The 10,571-nt window shown below is 42.6% G+C and overlaps 1 non-coding gene across 1 annotated transcript; it reads left to right on the forward strand.

Moving 5' to 3' along the window:
* The first annotated feature begins 10,063 nt into the window (after positions 1-10,063).
* Trnak-uuu lies at positions 10,064-10,136 on the forward strand. The gene has a single exon. It is a non-coding gene; the product is annotated as a tRNA-Lys (tRNA).
* The last annotated feature ends 435 nt before the right edge of the window (positions 10,137-10,571 follow it).

Genomic DNA, 10,571 nt, shown 5'->3' on the forward strand with positions numbered 1-10,571 from the left:
CTCCTCCCTGCATACCAGAGCAAAAATTGTGATTGATTGAGCAAAAACTGTGGTCGCGGTAGACTTCAAAAGTGTCAGATCACGTTCAACAGACCTGTAGCCCCACGATATTCTTAGAAAAGGAGCGAATCGTCCAGGGCTTGTCGGCAATATCGAACGCTGTCAAGAAGTTGTCCTGTTGGTGATCACACTGCGAACTGTTGTTTTCGACCACGAAATGTCTGGCTATCAACGCCACAAGGGAAGAGGTGGTTTCATTGACGCGCCGGCTCTGATCTCATTCGCATAGGCGTCAAAAGAAGCGGTGTATTGTGGGTAAGAGAGGGTTGTGACGACCTTCCCATCGTGTGACACGTCCACGGCGACGTTGGCCAGAGTTATCGTCAAATTTGGTGCCTTACACCTCCCATGAACTTCTGTGCTCTGACCTTTTCTTCGTATGAGGATCACTCCAAAAGAAATGCACACTATTTTTTAAAATCCATCTTTTATTCTACATGTTTGAAAGTTTTACAGTGTGTAGATACATCCTTTAGGAACAATATTTTCATTTCTCTACATAATTTCCATCCCTCTCAACTGCCTTACGCCATCTTGGAACCAGCGCCTGTATACCCGCACAGTAAAATTCTGGACCAACCTGTTGGAGCCACTGTTTGGCAGCGTGCACAAGGGAGTCATCATCTTCAAACCTTGTTCCATGAAGAGAGTCTTTCAGTTTCCCAAAGAGATGATAGTCACGTGGAGCCAGGTCAGGACTGTAAGTCAGGTGTTTCAGTGTTGTTCATCAGAGTTTTGTGATCGCTTCCATGGTTTTTTGACTGACATGTGGCCGTGCATTGTCGTGCAACAGCAAAACATCCTGCTTTTGCCGATGTGGTCGAACACGACTCAGTCGAGCTTGAAGTTTCTTCAGTGTCGTCACATATTTATGGTGGTTCCACTTGGCATGAAGTCCACAAGCAAGAGTCCTTCGGAATCGAAAAACACCGTAGCCATAACTTTTCCAGCAGAAGGTGTGGTTTTGAATTTTTTTTTCTTGGGTGAATTTGCATGATGCCACTCCATTGATTGCCTCTTCGTCTCTGGTGAAAAATAATGGAGCCATGTTTCGTCACCTGTCATAGTTCTTCCTAGAAATTCATCTCCACCATTCTCGTACTGTTCCAAAAGTTCGCTGCATGCCGTTTTTCTTGTTTCTGTGTGAGCCACTGTCAACATCCTGGGAACCCACCTGGCACAAACCTTTTTTAACCCCAACACTTCCTTCCCCTATCCCAACGTAGCATGACAATTCGTTCACTGTGATGCGTGTCAGCAGTCACCAATTCGTTAACTCTCTGCACATTGTCTGGAGTGTGTGCAGTATGAGGCCTGCCGCTGCGAGGCCAATCCTCAATATTGCCGTGTCCGCTTTTATCACGTAACCTGCTTACCCACCGACTAACTGTACTGCGAACGGCAGCATCTCCATACACCTTTTTCAACCTCTTGTGGATGTTTCCCACTGTCTCGTTTTCGCAGCACAGGTTTTTATGACAGCACGTTGCTTCTGACGAACGTCAAGTGTAGCAGGCATCTTGAAGACATGCTGTGACGGCGCCACTCACGGAAACAGGTTGAACTAAGTTTGAAAACAAGTGGAAAGGATGTATCTACACACTGTAAAACTTTCACACATGCACAATGAAAACTGTATTTTTACAAAAATAGTGTGCATTTCATTTGGAGTGACCGTACCGAAACCTTTCTGTTTGAGTCGTCGCCGAGCCCGATGGTGACGCCGTAGGAGACCACGCTTTCCCACCATTACAGAACAATGTTGTAGGGACCTTAGAACCGAATTTAAAACTTCTGCGTCGCAGTGGGAGACAGTTACGGGTTACCAAAAAGTGACATTGTAATTATGTTGCGCAGTATATTATTTCAGTTTAAACTATTGCCAGCTACACTTTCAGTCTTTAATATTGATTCTTTTAATTTAACATATTACCAGTTCCGAGTTTTATCGTAACGAACTTGTCCTTTGATTTACTATTGTTTATTTAAAATTATGATTTTCAGTGCATCGGCTGCCTGACTGATCACCGCACGCCAGAGGCGTAAAGTTTTTCTAGGACTTTTATAAGGCCACTCCAAGCTCGTCCAGTTTGGCTAAAAAAGATATGCTAACTGACAGAGTATGAGAAATGGGCCTCTGCATATGCAGTAATCAGAACCTGCCTCCCTACCTGTAGTATTGGTTCCCGCTCATCGCCGGACACAGCACTTTCGTCATACGTGAAACGCCGTGTTCCTTAACGCGTAGCGTGTAATCTTGTAAAACAGTGACGTGAGCGAGATCCGGACTGAACCCACGCGCCATTCATTGTTCTGGTACAATGGGCAAAGTGAGAGTGGCTTTCAAGCGGTTTTCATCACTTTGCTGCTCAAAAGCCAATCCGCACCACGGAAACGTGATTCACAAATACCTAAAATACTCATACGCACAGAACAAAATTCCGCGACTAATGGTGCACACTATAGACCTTTTAGAGAACTAAGAAGTTTACGGTGGCAGGAAGGGCTTCCGTCATAGAACTAAATAATCTAATGGTGGAGGGGCGGTTGCTCATTATTGGCGACTCCTGCCATGGAAATGACAAACCCTGATGGGGAAGAAGCTAAAACATTCGATATGTGTTCTACGATTTTTTTGGAAAAACTGTTACAAAAATCCGTACAACAAAATGGTTGAAATGGCTCTGGGCACTATGCGACTTAACTTCTGAGGTCATCAGTCACCTAGAGCTTAGAACTAATTAAACCTAACTAACCTAAGGACATCACACACATCCATGCCCGAGGCATGATTCGAACCTGCGACCGTAGGGGTCGCTCGGTTCCAGACTGCAGCGCCTAGAACCGCACGGCCACTCCAGCCGGCCGTACACCACATCAGCGAAATTTATAGGGGGTTCATTTCAAAGAAGAAAGCAAAAAGCTAGTGCGAAAGACGTCCAAACCGACGTTTTCGTTGACTTTCACATTATTCACATTTGATACGAAATGATATACCGAAATATTTGCATCGAATTAATTTTATTTGCAAATAACGTATTCCTTTATTTTTATTAAAAATTACCCACATGTTCACTTCATTTAATTGTCTTACCAACAATGACTGCTAATACATCAAATACTTGAAGCTGTTTTATTTTTAGAGAATTGCTTATGGCTGGTCTCAGGAGGCTGGAAAGATGCCTGTGGAGAGGCAAGACAATACGAAACCACGGTAACGCTGCTTCCTTCGGCGAAAGGCCTTTTGTAAACAATTTTGTAAAGTACACTTCATGTCTCTGCTAGCAGGCAGGAACAAGCTTCGTGCAGAAACGCAGTGGGAGCATAGCGCCAATCTGTTGATAGGAAAACAATGCAACCCTGTGCACCACGGCCTTTGTGAAAGCAACTGGGAGAGATTTGAAGGTACTTACGACCTTACCCTCTCGGCAGAACACGCTACGAGAGGAGTGAAGGTTTCATAAAGTGTTAGACTGCAGCTTTCAAAATAGGAATTTTTGGAGGTTTGAGGAAACGGACTGTTGTGTTCAATAATGGGCTTCTTTGAGTCACCAACAGGACAGAACCAAAACAATTTCCTATCTTCAGGTGAAGTCACATAGCCATGTGGACACGAAAAGAAGGAAGTTTCACTAGACACACTGCTCTGACGTAGTACTTTTTTAAAAATTATTGAAAAGTGGGAGACGCTCTCCAGCCGGCTTTTCGGGCAGTTTTTATTTTTACTGTGGGGTAGAAGGCTCCATCAAAATTAATCCTTGTCATTGGATAACTGTTCGTAAGATTTCTCGACTGGTTCGCCAAGAACTGGTGAATGTTACGAGAGAGGACAGAGGATGGTAAAGAGACACTTCGGCCTCTGCTTGCAGGAGAAACACTTCGAACTGTGCTCGCAGACTTTGGTTTCTAACTTTAGAGTGAACATTCTTTACTTCATTTGCAGCATGTAAGGTTTGGGCTAGGCTGCTTCGTGGGTTTTACAGTCGCATCGTATTCGACAGGGCCACAGCCTAGAGCAGACCTCTGATGATGCAGTGGCTGTGCTTATATAAACGCATCTTCACGAGCCAACAGCGGTACTGGCCATCAACACAACAACGCAGTTAAAAATGGTGTGATCTACAATCAGTTTTGGTGGGTGTATTCACGATATGCTCAGTGAACAACAGAGTTTTCCATAAGGAGAACGTCCTTCTGGGATGCCTAACACCAGAAACTCAGATTCTTGGCAATCACTGTCGTCAGACTGTGGAAATTGATCAGTCATGCTAGGAACGTAGTAACTTCACCTACTATGAGTTCCTTATCTTGTATCTCCGCCAACCATAGTTCCTTGTAATTATTTTACGTACTTGTCAAAATCTTTGTCAAAGAATAGGATAATAAACATGTTTATATTGTATTTCAGTGCAACTACTGCACACGTGTATGTCACTTTTTGTGATAAACAATAGAATTTATGGCAACATCGACTTTCACTACGTTGGTATCTTACCTGACAACGAAGTTAAATTGTGGTGATACAATTTCGCCACCCTTTTGAAGTCTGTAGGACCATCATTTAGCATTAATTAAAAATCCTTGACTAACAACGAATAAGTAGCAGTCCTGATTCGGTATATATATAGGGTGGAGAAAAATTGCCTCGAAATTTTAAGCCAGGATAGCTGATGCCAGTAGGAACCAAAATTATTAATGTTGTGTAGCTCGACAACGCACCATTTTTAAACTACGAAAACTTGGCGCCACGCGTTCCGATTGGCCGTGGGATTGCCCTGTTGCCATTCGTCGGTCGACGGGCAGCGCTATGATTGTCGGTTCACACATACAAGCGTCCCACACCCCATCACGGCCCAAACGTGATACGCACACATGTCGAATAAGTCTTGTTTGTCTCCACCTCACGTCAGAGGCATTAACACAAAAGCTTCGCTTCAAAGCACACACATCACCTGCGATTTAGTCATACAGTAAGCATGGCGGCACAGTATTCGTTTGAAGAACAATGAGATTTGGTTTTTGTTTATGGACTATATGATGGTAATGCACATGAAGCTCAACGATTGTATGAGGAACGGTAGGCAGCAAGTCGTCACCCACAGCCGCAAATGTTTACAGCAATTCACAGGCGACTTGGCGAAACAGACTCGTTAGCAGGATATCATGGTGAGCAACTGCTTTAAGTAAACAATTTCCTAGCTACAAAAAAGGCCCTTTTCAGTGCCGACACAATTTGTAAGAGACTCTCTCTACTCGAACTAACAGCTATTAACGGGTTTGTTCCGAGTACGTTGTATCATGAACCTACAATGGATGCGTGGGGACCCTGGCGGATTCTCCCCCTGGCCTCCAGAGTGGAAGGCTGGCGCGCTGCCACCGAGCGTGCAGGCCACCTTGGCTACATCGCGATCTCCAGTGGGTAAAGCATTCGCGGTCATGCGTTGTCCAGAGCGCCCGGTTACCCGGAAAGTAATGCACTGCATTCTTTTTCTCAGCCGAAATCAGTGCTACGAATGTGAAACGTTATGTACGTATTGTTTGAAGTCTTTTGAGTGAGCGCACCAAGTTTCCGTCACTGCGGACAGATAACGTAGCTGTCGGACAATTTCAAAATGGCGTCTGTAGGTGATGTGCTTTACAAGCAACATGGCGTCATCGAATTTCTCATTGCAAAGAAAGAAACTGTGGAGGATATTCACAAACGCTTGTGCAAAGTCTGTGGAGAATCTACGTCGACAGCAGTACAGTTAGCCGCTGGCCACGGAGGGTGAGGTCATCAGAAGGCGGTTCGGCGGAGCTCCACGATCTGCAGCGGTCGGGGAGACCATCCACCGCTGTCTCACCTGACATGATGCAGCGAGCTGATGTTGTCATTCGAGAGGGCAGACGCATTACGTGGAAGACATTTCTAAGACGATGAGGAGGTGATTCGCACAGTGAAGCACTAACTCCGCCACAAGGACAATTATAGGTACCGACAGGGCATACACGCCATTGTTTCGCGCTGGAGGAAGGCTGTAGAACGGGGTGGAGATTACGTGGAAAAAATAGGGTTTGTAGATAAAACACCATTCTTTCATGTGTGTTAATCTTATTATGTTCAATAAAGAATAGTTGAAGAAGAAAAATTGCGGTGCATTACTTTCTGAGCAACGCTCGTATATATAAGTTACATGTATAAAGGTGCAGGCAGTGGGAAAGTACCAACGTATCAATTCTATATAAGGGAACTTCATCTGGAAACGACTCTTTGTGAGTCGAAATATGAAGCGAAACGTGCTGTGGGATCATTCTAACAGTGGAAAGCACATATCCAGGACCTGAGCTAGGATGAGAGGAACTCAGTTTCGTGGTAGATTGGGGTAATGGATGCAATGAAGGACAGTTTATTATAAAATAAAACTGAAAACTATTGAAAAAACTCTTTTTATTAATCATCATACATATTAATGCTGCCATTTTGTAACAGGTTTCTACGACCTTCAATTAACTTAACCGAGTAAGTATAGTTTTAGTGTTTGATGAGTTTTGTTTTATGGGCATTAAGCCTTGGTCCAAGGCACAGAAATATGTCTTAGATTACGGCCTGATGCCCATAAAACAAAATTCACCATGGACGCAAGTATCGACCATGGAAGCCTGCATGATATAGTTTAGTTGTTCGTGACACTGACTGGTAATACTGAAGGTACTACACTACTGAAAGTTTTTAGAACCCATTACCACCTTTCGTTTTTCGCTGCAAGGAGAAGAGACGTTAATGGCCAAACAATTTTGAGATTTTACGTCAAATTGCTCTGGATACGCTTGCTACTAGGCAACATCCATTACATTTTCTGATATTCTTCAAATTGATAATGAATGCATACGTACTCGCCAACAGAATATGGGAACGTGTATATCGTTGTCTGTTTCGTAATGAACATTGTTGATAACATTGTGCGGTAGGCGTGCAAGATAAGGGATTCTGTTTCGTGTCTGATTGGACCCCATTGCATATCCTCTTGTGGAAAGTCTTGGGTAAACACAGTGTAAGAACGGAGGACAACTGTTGTGGATAGAGCACCTTGTGTAGTCTAATTTGCCCAGGTAGATACAGTTATTAAAGAAATCGAAGTACCAAATTACATTATATATCAACAAACAGCTCATTTGATATGCTCCCATTTTCGTTTGTAACTACAATTTCCTATCTCACACTGTTATACTGTATTTTATCATCTTCGTCATCCACGAAGGATTGCATATCACAATCGACACACAATGTATAATTACAAAAGAAGTTAAATAGTGTTAATCCTAATAGTCCGACGACGAACATAATACCCCTTTTTTGTAAACGTCAGAGCCGTGTCGAGGAGATCCTACGCCCCGTCAGAACAGCCAAGGCTGTGTCCCATCCCACTTCTTCGCCCCTTTCCCCATAAAGCTACCTTTCTGCAATTTTACCTCAAAAGATTCAATCAGTTGTATACTTTTGTAAGTCCGTTTAACAGAAATGAAGCATTACAGTAAAATATTGTTACACGAACAAGATTAATATAAAATCTTACACACAAAAAATTCAATGTATCATCGCAGCAAATAAATTACAAGTTTTATAAATTTCTAAAACGGCTGGAAGTAAAACAAAATCTATATCTAACTGTTTATTGTAACTACTGTACATTGGTTTTAGTATGGTGTGCAATAAAGAATAGATTTTATTTGTTCTTCATGCATTATTAATAGTGTATAAATTTCTAACGAGAAGTAAAAGAAAAAGAGTCGAGAAACTATCCATTTCTAGGACTAGCGTTTGTACTATGATTTTCTTTCCATTTCCTTGGTTGCGAAGCAGACTTGTTGATCACAGTACTGTATGTCAATGACATCGAGTTTAGCAGCTGTTGCTTATTCTAGCGACAGTCTGCTGCTTTCACCCACAGTCAAGAGTATCAACAGTAAGCAGTTTTCACTCTCTTCAATTTGCTGCAACTGCGCTCACAAGGTGTAGTCGCTGGCGTTGTCCTGTGTATCCTCAGAGCTATTTCGATATTCGGATAAGCTTGAAAAACCTTCAAAATAAACAAGTGGGAAGCCCTGTCAATGACCTTTATCTGCTCTTTCACCTGGGGCTTGAAAGCAGTTATTTCGATAACTGGTTACGCTGTACCGATATCTCTACTGCATTTGGCACCAAAATCCAGCAAATTTTTCGAGATAAGATTAGTCCTTTCACTTAAGGCGTTTTCTATCAATGAATTAAGGTCAGATGAAACGGTGTGAAATATGTTTTCATTTCATTTACTATTCTAACAAATATCTTGAAGTTCTCCGGATCTAACAGCCTCGCTCCAGTCCTCAGTCGGCAGAAATAGGAAGCCTTCGGTCAAATAGTGAATTTACTTTAGCACCCACCCGTTAACCTTTGAGACCCTACGATATCCTAACCAAGTAGCAGTAAGAACATTGTTGTCGAATATGAGTGAGATGAATAGGCGACAGCTGTGTTTCCACGTAAAACGTGTTAAGGATAGACCTTTGTTGTTAATGATGTAACTTGCATGAAATGGCACTATGACAACAGTGTGCGTTTACAGTCGAGGCAAAGGGAAAGGCCTCTTTTCGTAGGCAGAATACAGGAACACGAGGGATAGCAGAATTCATGTTTGTCTTTCTTCTTTTTTTTTTTCTTGTCAATTTTTGCGCCCCCTCTTGCTTGCGCCCATGGCAGGGGACTATCTCATCATGCCCTCGGTGCGGCCCTGGTAAATATTGAGGGTGTGGACTAAGAAATCAATAAGTAGTTGCCGATATAAGACTGAACACTGATTGCGAAACATATCTGTGTAAACAAAACAAGGAAAAACATACAGTCTGAGTTGTTCATTTGTCGCATTCCAAAAACCATGATTTATTGTTATGTAACTTGAAGGTGGAGGGGAGAGAAAGGAAAGGAAAGCATAACTGACGTTGAACAAAATGTGCTTTGAAAGCTACAGCTTTTTGGGGGGTTGGTTAGTTAAAGTGTAGCCCAGGGCCAAAATACGACTAGATGAATGCGGGAAACCTTACAAAACCACTCATGATGCCAGTTATATTAGGGTTTTATGCGGAGTCAGCAGCGCCGAGTGAAAATGTGTGCAGGACTGGGATTCGAATCCAGGATTAGGCAGTTGCGTTAACCACTGCACCACCAAGACACAATCTTTACGGTAACTGGGCGGACCATGTCGGTAGGCCCCTCGGCCCACCTAGCGCCGCCTATCTGCAAACCCCGTGCTCGTTATTTGGAGATTCCCGCAGGAGGTCGGACATGATGGTGCATTCGCACTAAAGGTGGTGAGAAAGAAAGAAATGTGTGTGAAATCTTATGGGACTTAACTGCTAAGGTCTTCAGTCCCTAAGCTTACACACTACTTAACCTAAATTATCCTAAGGACAAACACACACACCAATGCCCGAGGGAGGACTCGAACCTCCGCCGGGACCAGCCGCACAGGCCATGACTGTAGCGTCCTAGACCGCTCGGCTAATACCGCGCGGCACTAAAGGTGGTGAATTGATAGCCCATCGAGACTACTGAATCATATTCAGGCATAGTGTCTGTTCTTTCGGACATGTCCAAAATAACAGATTTCATACATTCATACACATGATTTATTAATTGCGCTGTAAATCATGAAGGCGGCATGTAACACATTAGCATGAATTTTTTCCAAGAGGGGGCAAGGTTCAAAACAGTCATTTTTTATCTAAGGTGTCGTGCCGCAAGAACTAAATTTGAAAGGAATACAAAAACTTACTGTATCTCAAAAGACTGATGACAGTTGCTGCTTTGTATTTTTTAAGTGGATTGTTTTGGTACGAGGACAATAAGCATATTTCAGTAGTATATGCAAAGTATGTCTTTTTATGATATTAAAATGATTATGAATGCCACCCTCTTGATCAAATGATGTGAAATTACTTTCTTCTATGATTAAATCCAGGGCATCCGACGAGTTACGAAATAATGTGAGCCCGGATAGCTCAGTCGGTAGAGCATTAGGCTTTTAACCTAAGGGTCCAGGGTTCAAGTCCCTGTTCGGGCGGAAATTTGGCATTTCCAGCAAAATACTAAAAGCTTGTTCTCAACAGATAAGTAAGATTCTCAGCCACCTGTGTAATAGCTCTCTGGAACAAGGCATTTTCCCTGATAGACTGAAATATGCTATTGTTATACCTTTGCATAAAAAGGGGGATAGATCTGATGTCAACAATTACCGTCCAATCTCCCTTCTAACAGCTTTATCCAAAATTTTTGAGAAAGTAATGTATTCAAGAGTAGCTTCATATATCTGTAAAAATGAAGTACTAACAAAATGTCAGTTTGGTTTCCAGAAAGATTTTTCAACAGAAAATGCCATATATGCTTTCACCAGTCAAATTTTGAATGATCTGAATAACCGAACACCACCCATTGGGATTTTTTGTGATCTCTCAAAGGCTTTTGATTGCGTAAATCATGAAATTCTGCTAGACAAGCT

Source organism: Schistocerca piceifrons, chromosome 3, assembly GCF_021461385.2.
Source record: "Schistocerca piceifrons isolate TAMUIC-IGC-003096 chromosome 3, iqSchPice1.1, whole genome shotgun sequence".
In the NCBI taxonomy this organism is placed as follows: domain Eukaryota; kingdom Metazoa; phylum Arthropoda; class Insecta; order Orthoptera; family Acrididae; genus Schistocerca; species Schistocerca piceifrons.